The sequence below is a fragment of the Thamnophis elegans genome, chromosome 4, assembly GCF_009769535.1.
Source record: "Thamnophis elegans isolate rThaEle1 chromosome 4, rThaEle1.pri, whole genome shotgun sequence".
Taxonomy (NCBI): domain Eukaryota; kingdom Metazoa; phylum Chordata; class Lepidosauria; order Squamata; family Colubridae; genus Thamnophis; species Thamnophis elegans.
Genome location: NC_045544.1, coordinates 104463587 through 104472933, shown reverse-complemented (window position 1 = coordinate 104472933; position 9347 = coordinate 104463587). Strand labels below are relative to the sequence as shown.

The 9347-nt window shown below is 41.3% G+C and overlaps 1 long non-coding RNA gene across 1 annotated transcript; it reads left to right on the top strand.

Annotated features, from left to right (window-relative positions):
* Nucleotides 1-6422: 6422 nt before the first annotated feature.
* On the top strand, nucleotides 6423-8884 carry LOC116508526. Its single transcript, XR_004255356.1, has 3 exons — nucleotides 6423-6461; nucleotides 8024-8100; nucleotides 8830-8884. It is a non-coding gene; the product is annotated as an uncharacterized LOC116508526 (long non-coding RNA).
* Nucleotides 8885-9347: the final 463 nt, after the last annotated feature.

Here is a 9347-nt window from a genome sequence, read left to right as displayed (position 1 = left end):
AGAGAATGAGGTGGCTGGCTGGAGTCACTGAAGCAGTAGGTGAAAGCTTAAATGGACTCCAGAGGATGGTAGAGGACAGGAAGGCTTGGAGGAATGTTGTCCATGGGGTCATGATGGGTTGGACACAACTTTGCAACTAACAACAACCAAATGCTCCACAAAGCCCAAGAGGCTTTAGATATGAAATATCTAAAAAATACTTAGAGAGAAAGAATACTTTCTTTTATATGAAGTTCCCTCCAATTTGAAATCTTCACCAAGAAGCTAGGATGGGGGGCAGGGATATCAAAAAGTCATCGTGGCAGCAGCCATGACACAACCCTGTCTTTTGTGTACAAGAAATACGTGTGTGATACATTTGGAAAGAAGTTTGTGATAATGTGATTTCAACTACCATCTTGAATTTTTGACTACTGCCCTCTCCATTTATGCCCCTGGATGAAGAACAGTAGTGAGATTCATTATTTTTTACTACCAGTTCTGTGGGCGTGGCTCGGTGGGCGTGGCATGGCTTGGTGGGTGTGGCTATCTGAGCGTAGCAGGGGAAGGATACTGTAAAATCTGCATTCCCACCCTATTCCAGGGGAAGGATACTGCAAAATCCCCATTCCTTCCCGATCAGCTAGAGGCAGAGAATAGATGGGGGCCTGGCCAGTCAGAGGTGATATTTACTGGTTCTCTGAACTACTCAAAATTTCTGCTCTGGTTCTCCAGAACTGGTCAGAACCTACTGAATACCTACTGAATACCACATCTGATGAAGAAGAAGAAGACATACAACTTTTTGTTTCCTTTTGGAACTCTCTCCCCAAAGAGAAAGTTACCATTTAATTTATATTTTTTATTATAATTATAACCAATTTTGTTGTACTTAAGTACAATGACAATAAAGAATATATTTATACTATTTTTTTTAATTTTATTTTATTTATACAGTTTACAGTTATAGGCTGTCCAAACTCCCATTGCCTCTGAGAAGTTAACAGGTTGCAGGAATTAAGTCCAACATTTCTGTTGTTAAGCAAATCAGTTGTTAAGTGAGTTTTGCTCCATTTCTTGCCACAGTTGTTAAGTGCATAATTGCAGTTGTTAAATTAGTAACATGATTTGGCTTCCCTATTGGCTTTGCTTGTCAGAAGGTCACAAAAGGGAATCACATAACCCGAGGACACTTCAACCATCAAAAATATGAATCAGTTGCCAAGCATCTGAATTTTGATCATATGACTATGGGGATGCTGCAACAGTTGTGTGAAAAACGGTCATAAGTCACTTTTTTCATTGCCATTGTAACTTTAAACAGTCACTAAATAAATGGTATAAAAGATAAAAAGAATTTGTTAATGGTGTCCAAAACAGCATGTTACCAAAAAGCCTTTCAGCACGAGCTCAACCTTCATTCTGTCCCCAATCTTCAGGTGACAACCAGGTCTTCAATAGTTTCCTTAACATCATCATGATAGGAGGCATCTGGATTTCTGGGTGGATATCAATCCACAGGACAGGTGGAACAACAGAGAAAACATGCTTATGGAGTCTCGCTAGGTGTCATTGCTTAAGTAATGGGCCCTAGAGCCCATCTACTCTGTCTGGATGCACAAGATGGGCAGAAACAACTAGAGACAAGCAGCCCCCAGATAACCAGGCCGAATGCCACGACGGGCTTTTGTAGGTGATATTTTGAATTGCACTCAGAAGTAACAGGGTAGCTCATGGAACAAAGGGGTGGGCTGCTGCGGGTTTGCACGGGTTTGGGCGATTCTCTAGCTAAGGATCTGCCCAGTTTGGCAAACCTGAAAATCCCACCGATGGCTGGCCCCATTCCGCCCACCTCTCCCCTCCCACCCCTCCCTTCTCCTCCCAGGAGTCTCCACATGACCCGTTTGGGATGTCAGGTAAGTAAAGGGCCCATGTGGAGGCTCATGGAAGGCGTATGCGTGAGCAAAGCAAATGCATGGAAGGCACATGTGTGAGCAAAGGCATGCAAAGAAGGCCTTGTGCATGCACAGAAGGTGTATGTGCGCGCAAAGTGAGCATGCGCGCACAGGGCGAACCGGTGTTAAAAATAAGTGAGACCCACCACTGGGTAAAACTATTTTTATTATATTCCTGCCCCTCCCAATGCTGAGCTCACATCTTTTTCTTCTGATTTTGCATCAAAGGATTCTCTAAGTAGAGGAGTGTACTGCCAAGACATTTACACAATTTTAATTACGTCCCTTTGTTCAGTTTGTGAACTAATACTTTTTTTCTATCCTGATATGCATATGTATGAACATTTAAAGTTCCCTGTATCCTGATGCTTAAAACAACCATATTAGACCCATGAAGGGGTTTTTAAAGCTGTTTTTAATTCTATAGGAGTTGCCCCTTGGAATGTAATTAAATCTGATCTCTTTCACTTGAAGCCAAATGAATAATTCATAGGTTATAATCAGCTTTTGTGCTTTGTGAAATTCTCAGATGATGCATGGAAAGGTTTTTTTACTTGAAAAAGAAGAGAAGAAATATTCTGTTTCCTTTTCAGAATACAGGTCTGTGTATGATTGCATGTGTACAGACCTATTATCTCAGATGTACAACAATGCAAGTTGTGTAGAATACCATCTTATTGGGTAGCAAGCCATGTGTGTATCACTCACTGCGCACAAGCAATTTTCATAATGTTAGATAAATAGAGCCTCCATGTTTAGTGCCAGGCTACTGCCTGAAAACAGCAGAGGAAAGTTGACACCATCAAGTGATATTTGTTGGGTTCTTGGTGGTATTTTGTTGCTATAATAACAGAAATGCTGGATTAAAATGAATACTGATGTACAGCATTTGTCTGGTTTTGTTATGTAATTATCTTTTAATAGAATTAAATTCAACATGGTGCACATTCATAACCTCTTTCATTCTCTCCAGTTCTCTTTTACAGTAAGATATCTCTTGATATATGTTGAAGGTTTGGGGAAATCACAGAGCATTTAAACTCCTGATTAAACTTCCAAGAAAAAAAAATATGCTGAACAAAACCCACATAAACTCACCCCTATATGATTTTAGCAAAATGTTACAGGCTAGAGTGCTTCTGTCAACTTTCCACTCCCACTCTCTTCCATGTTATTTCCATTTTTCCCATTGAATAGCTAGCATTCTGGACCCCAGTTAGGCCAAAATTATATTTGCTTTTTAATGTAGTCTTTCCTCTCTATTCTCTAGAATTGTTTCTAATTGTTATGGTACTTTTAATGTCTTGGTATTTAGATCGACATCCAGAAGATACTGTTAGTGTAAGTAAGGCTTGTATGCCTATGGGCTGCCTGAAATTGTGAGCTGTTTAGTCTTGCAGAACAGCCAAAGGCTCTGGGAAATCACCGGAACTCACCAGCTAATTGGTATCTAAAGAACCATCCAGACTTCTATTTGCACACTTTGAAGGATAGATCAAAACCAGAGTGTCCCATTCTGTGCATCTAGACCAGGGGTATCAAACTTGTGTCGTGATGGCTTCATCACGTGACGTGTCATAACTTCCCTCCCCTTTGCTAAACCTGCAGTTGGTGTGGCTAGTGCATGCTACATCTGGCCTGCGAGCTGAGAGTTTGACAGCCCTGATCTAGACTATATCTTCTTCCTTTATGTTTTTCCAGTTTTGAAGGACTCCTCTGTTCCTCTTAGTGTTGGCTTCAAGATTTGATTGCTGTCTCACACAGTCATCCTGGATATTGGCCAGACTATTTTGTGTCATTCACATATTTAACTAACAGCCTATCAATTTTGTTCTCAAGGCATTAATAAAAAATGTTGAGTAACATTGGTGTCTGTAGGACCTCATTGGTTACCATTCTCTAACATGAGGCAGAGACATTAATGTTGACTTTGTGATTGAGTTGTCAATTTGTGAAACAGCATTTCCTTATTTTTCCTCAGAATTGGCTCATCAATTAGCAGGAAGCTTTCATCAGCCATCTATAACAGTATAGCATCAAAATATATCAGCAGATCAACCATCTCCTGCTCACTGCTTCAATGTCTGCAACTGTTGTGCCTCTTTTTCCAACAGAGAGGAAACAGCAGGATGGAATAAGATGGAAAAGCTCATGTCATGCAACTTGAACATTAAATAAATTCCTTTAGTGGATGCATTATGTGAATGTATTATTATTAATAATAATGATTGATACACACACAAAAAAAATCTCCATGTAGTGATACGCTTGTATTCTTTCATGTTCTCCAGAACTAAAGTAGACCTTAGAGAAATTATCATGAAAAGTAATGTGTTGAAAGGAAACCTAACACAATATTTTTCCTTCTTCCCCGACAACAAAATTTGCCTATCCAAAACTCTTATTTGTATCGAGTCTGTATTGAACCCAATTGAAGTTTCTTCGAGATGCAAAGGGAAAATTCACAAATAGGCTTGCGTCACTGAGAAGCTGTGGGAGAGAAGTGCCAAGATGAGTCTAAGTGTTTCCCTGGGTTAGAGATTAGTAAACCATTCACTGCCTTTTCCAATCTGCCTATGCCATCCCCTCAATCCTTTTCATTTCCGCCTGTTGAGATCGGAGCAGGAAGGGCACTGGAAATCATAGCAGAACTCCAGGCTAGAGATGCCAACCAAAACTGGAGTCAAAATTAATTCTCCAACTGCAGTGAAGAGCTAGACTATTTGTGACTGCATGCCCTGGATCCAAGAAATGACAACTCTGCAATATCAGTAAGAATGTAAGCAGGAATGGGCTGGATTTGGCTAAAAATGTAGAATTTATTTGTTCGTTTATTTATTTAATCAAATTTATATAGCTACAGTGTATGACAGAAGTGAGTACACCCCCTCAAAATTTGTAAATATTTAAGTATATCTTTTCATGTGACAACACTGAAGAAATGACACTTGGCTACAATGTAAAGTAGTGAATATACAGTTTGTATACCAGTGTAAATTGCTAGATCTTCGCAAGGTAAGTAACCTGGCGCAGCAGAATGGAGGTGGGAAACAATTGTATGAGGTATGTCAATAGGCCTTGGGTAACCTTAAGCAGGTGGCCTGTTCCATCACTATCCCCACCCACCCAAGGCCTTCCTCACACTGAGAAACCTCACGTGCTGTTAATGAACCGGGCATTCGATTAGCAAATGCGTGGGCAAAAGCAGGGAGTTTTCATGTTCATTTTACATGATTCATTCCAACAATCCTCAGGTTATGAAAGTAATTGGCCATTACATTCGTAACTCAAGGGCTACCTGTGTATTTTCTTGTCTTTGACTGTAGGAATGAGAGGAAAGATTACGTAAAGAAATGTGCAGTAAAATTCCATGATCTCAGTAGCACCTCGCATACCTATGAGCTCACCTAATTAGCACAACCAGATGTGGGATGAGAGGAAAGGTTATGTACAGACCAGTGACGTGCAGTGATCTTTATGGCTGGTGAGGCAGCAATTTTTTTAGACTTGTGGACTTCAACTCCCAGAATTCCACAGCCAGGCATGCTCAGTTCTGATTTAAAGTGACAGCATTTTCCCCCCTTGCAAAATAAGTTTTCCCATTCTTTTTCTTCTCCCTCCCCCTCCTTCCTCCCTCTCTCCCTCCCTCGCCCCTCTCTCAAACAGACACACGCACACAGAGAAGTTGGATCCCTCTCTCACTCACTCACTCTCAAACAAATACAAACACAGAAGTTGGATTGGATATATTTTCCAAAGGCTTGAAAGCAGCTCCTCTGCCATACCCCCCCTTCCCCTGCTGCCTTCTGATCGGAGCCTTTGATTGCAGGTGAATCACGTTGCCTTTTCAAACTTGTAATCAGTGAAGCTGGGCTTATATACTTTTATCCAGCTCTGTGTGTGTGTTTGTGTGTGTGTGTGTGTTTGAAAAGGCAACATGGTTCTGCATGCAATCAAACTTTTTGAATTCCTCCCCCCTCCCCATACACGCAGCTTTTCCAGCTGTTTCAGAGAGGATTTCAACTCTGCTTTTGCCTGCCCTCATGAAAAGAAAAAAAGCCTCTAAAAATGCCCTCTACAAAAGGCGAGAGAACACGTGCCTCCTTTGCCTAAGAAATTTTTCATCTTTTAACCTCAACCACTGAAGTGCTGAGGAGCTGAGGTGCGGAGGTTCGGAAGTGCTGAGGTGCTGAAGTGCTACAGATCTGAAGTGCGGAGGTGCTGAAGTACAGAGGTGCTGAAGTGCTGAGGAGGTGAAGTGCTAAGGTGCTGAGGTGCTAACGTGTGGAGTACGGAGGTGCTGAAGTGCTGAGGTTCTGAGGTACGGAAGTGCTAAGGTGCTGAGGTGCTAACGTGTGGAGTACGGAGGTGCTGAAGTACTGAGGTTCTGAGATACGGAAGTGCTGAGGAGCTGAGGTGCGGAGGTGCTGAAGTGCTGAGGTGCTGAAGTGCTGAGGAGCTGAAGTGCTGAGGAGGTGAAGTGCTAAGGTGCTGAGGTGCTAACGTGTGGAGGACCAGCGGATCCGGGTAAGGACACACTTCTGGAATTATGGTCCAGTGGGTCACATGTCACACTTCTTGAGCTGAGATGTCATTGCCCACCTTGCACCAAGCCTTGATGACATGTTTGCTTTCAGTATTTAGTGAAATTTGGGGGGAGGGGGCAGACACCTTGGTGGATGTCTGTAAAATCCTGTTGCCAATCCCCATTTTAAAGGCAGATAAATCATAGAATCAATATAGAGTATCAAGAAGACCTCTGCTATTTGTCGACCTCTGTTCTGATCAAACTTTGAAGTAAAAAAGCTGCAAACATCAATAGCTGAGCTTGTTTTGCATATGAAGCTTTCATCACTATTGCAAATTTTGTTGATGCAATTGTGATGTCATGCGACCTCCCAAAAAAGGTACTGTGAGGAAGTAACTTGTTGGGATACCTTTGCAGATTGGCGTTTGGGAACAAAGTGAGAACTTTTCCCACATACTAAATAAAAAAAATGTACCTCTAGAAATTGTTTTGAATTGTTTGGGTCCGTTGTGGTATGAAAGAGAAAAACGTTCTTTGAATTGAAAGGCTCTTCATGGGGAATATTGACGGCCAGTTATATATATCATTTGAGATAGTTCACAGATCCATGGCTGCATCCCAGTGGTGGGATTCAGCCAGTCCGCCCCTATCCGGGAGAATCGGTTGTTAACTTTATGAGCAGTTCGGAGAACCAGTTGTTGGAAGAAATCTCCTTTTGTTTTTTTTCCCCACTTTACAGGGCTAATCCTGTAAGGAAGGCAGGCAGGAAGGAAACATTCTGGTGCTGTTTCTAGCCTAATATTTATTGCCCTCCTTACAGAAACTGCCTCTCTGGTTAACCCTAATTACATTGTAACAGCTAAGGTGAAGCCCCCATCGACCTGAGTGATATTGAGTTGGTCACACCCAAACAGTCACATGACCACTGAGCCCCACCTACCCAGCTGGTCATTAGGGCAGAAAACCGGTTGTTAAATTATTTGAATCCCATCACTGCTGCATCCCCTACATTGTAGGATTTACATTTTTAAAGCAATGTTAGTTTTGATGTTATCTGTTATAATCTGTTAATGTTTTATTTCATTTAGCTGCCTAGTGTTGCCTTTAGGTCAGATGGGCCACATATAAATAGGAAAATTGAATTATGTGGGGTTCAGATAGGTAGGTTGTAGCTGCTAGAAACACTTGAAGGGGTTGAAATAGCCTGGGGAACAGGAATGTCTCCCACATGTTGAATCGTCTATCCATCTGCTTTCATGAAAAAGATCATAAACTTCCCCTGTAAGTCATAGGAGATTGAAAAGTAGCTTAAGGTTATGGGACCTTATCAATTGGAATAGAAATGCCAAATATTTAGTTGAAAGAAAAAAAGGAAAGGGGAAACTGCTGGGGAGGGATGGCCAACGCTTGTCCTAAAGGATCAGAGTAGAGGAATTTGAGGGCAAATGTAATTAACCAATCATGTCCTATTCTAGACATTGTCTCTCAAGTTTACATTCCAATTTTTGAAATAAAAATGCCAAAGCTATTCTGCCTTGTCACCTATTTCTTTACCTTCTAGTTTCCATCACTGATTTTGCGATGGAAAACGATCGGTTGAGGAAATTAAGAAAAAAACTGAGGTGTCTCCAAAAAGAGGTAAGAGAAAATATTTGTTCATAGGCTGTCACAGTAAATGTGTGATGGAATCAGTGGTGGGATTCAGCCTGTCCACACGTATTCGGGAGAACCGGTGGTTAACTTTCTAAGCAGTTCGGAGAACCGGTTGTTGGAAGAAATCTTACTTTGGTTTTTTCCGCTTTACAGGGCTAATCCTGTAAGGAAGGCAGGAAGGAAACTTTCTAGTGTTGTTTCTAGCCTAATCTTTATTGCCCTGCTTACAGAAACTGCCTCTCCGGTAAACCCTTATGACATTGTAACAGCTAAGGCGAAGCCCCCATCGACATGAGTGACATTGAGTTGGCCACGCCCACCTAGACATTTGACCACCAAGCCATGCCCACCCAGCTGGTCATTAGGACAGAGAACCGGTTGTTCAATTGTTTGAATCCCACCACTGGATGGAATGTATAGAAATTTAAGAAAGACAGACAGGCAGATTAGGTAGTTAGAGACAGACAGACAGAATATTAATTATGGTTTCTGTTACGCCATGGTTAAGGCATCAACCTGCAAACTCAGAGACCGACATTTCTTGCCCCACTGTAGAAGCAAAGACAAGTGGGTCACCCTGAGCCAGTTAGCTTCTCTTAGCCCTAGGAAGAAAACAACACCGAATCACTTCTGAAAAACCTTGCTAAGAAAACTGCAGGGACTCGTCCAGCCATTCCCAAAAATCATTAAAAATTGGGTCTTTGGTCATTGCAGGGAGAACGATCGAGACTTCCTCTTCTGTCATCTACCACCGAAGAACGGAGACGTGCTGAGGTATATAATGTATACTTGTAGCTCACCTTGGAATATATTTATGAGAAAAATGAAAAGAAATGATTTCTTCACAATTGGTAATTGTGAATAATGCATGTGTAGCATATTTTATAGAGTATATATGTTCGCTTTATATTTCTACTATATGGATGAAATCCATACATACACACATCTATTCAATACAAACTAGTTTATTTGTAATTTCTATTCAAGAATGGCAATTGTCAGAGTTCATGCTCATTCTTGGTTGGTTCCTTCTTTGCCACATTAGCTAGTTTCTTTGGCCACATACAACACCAATGGTGGTGAAATAAAATGTAGATGATTCAGATTTTGTTTGAACCACCGTGTTTTGCATTTCCTAAACAAATGAACTAACACTAAATCTTTCTTTTTCTATCCCGGTGTGAATAACCTTTATTGCCTGCATTAAACATCTACAGCAATAAATCGGGAGT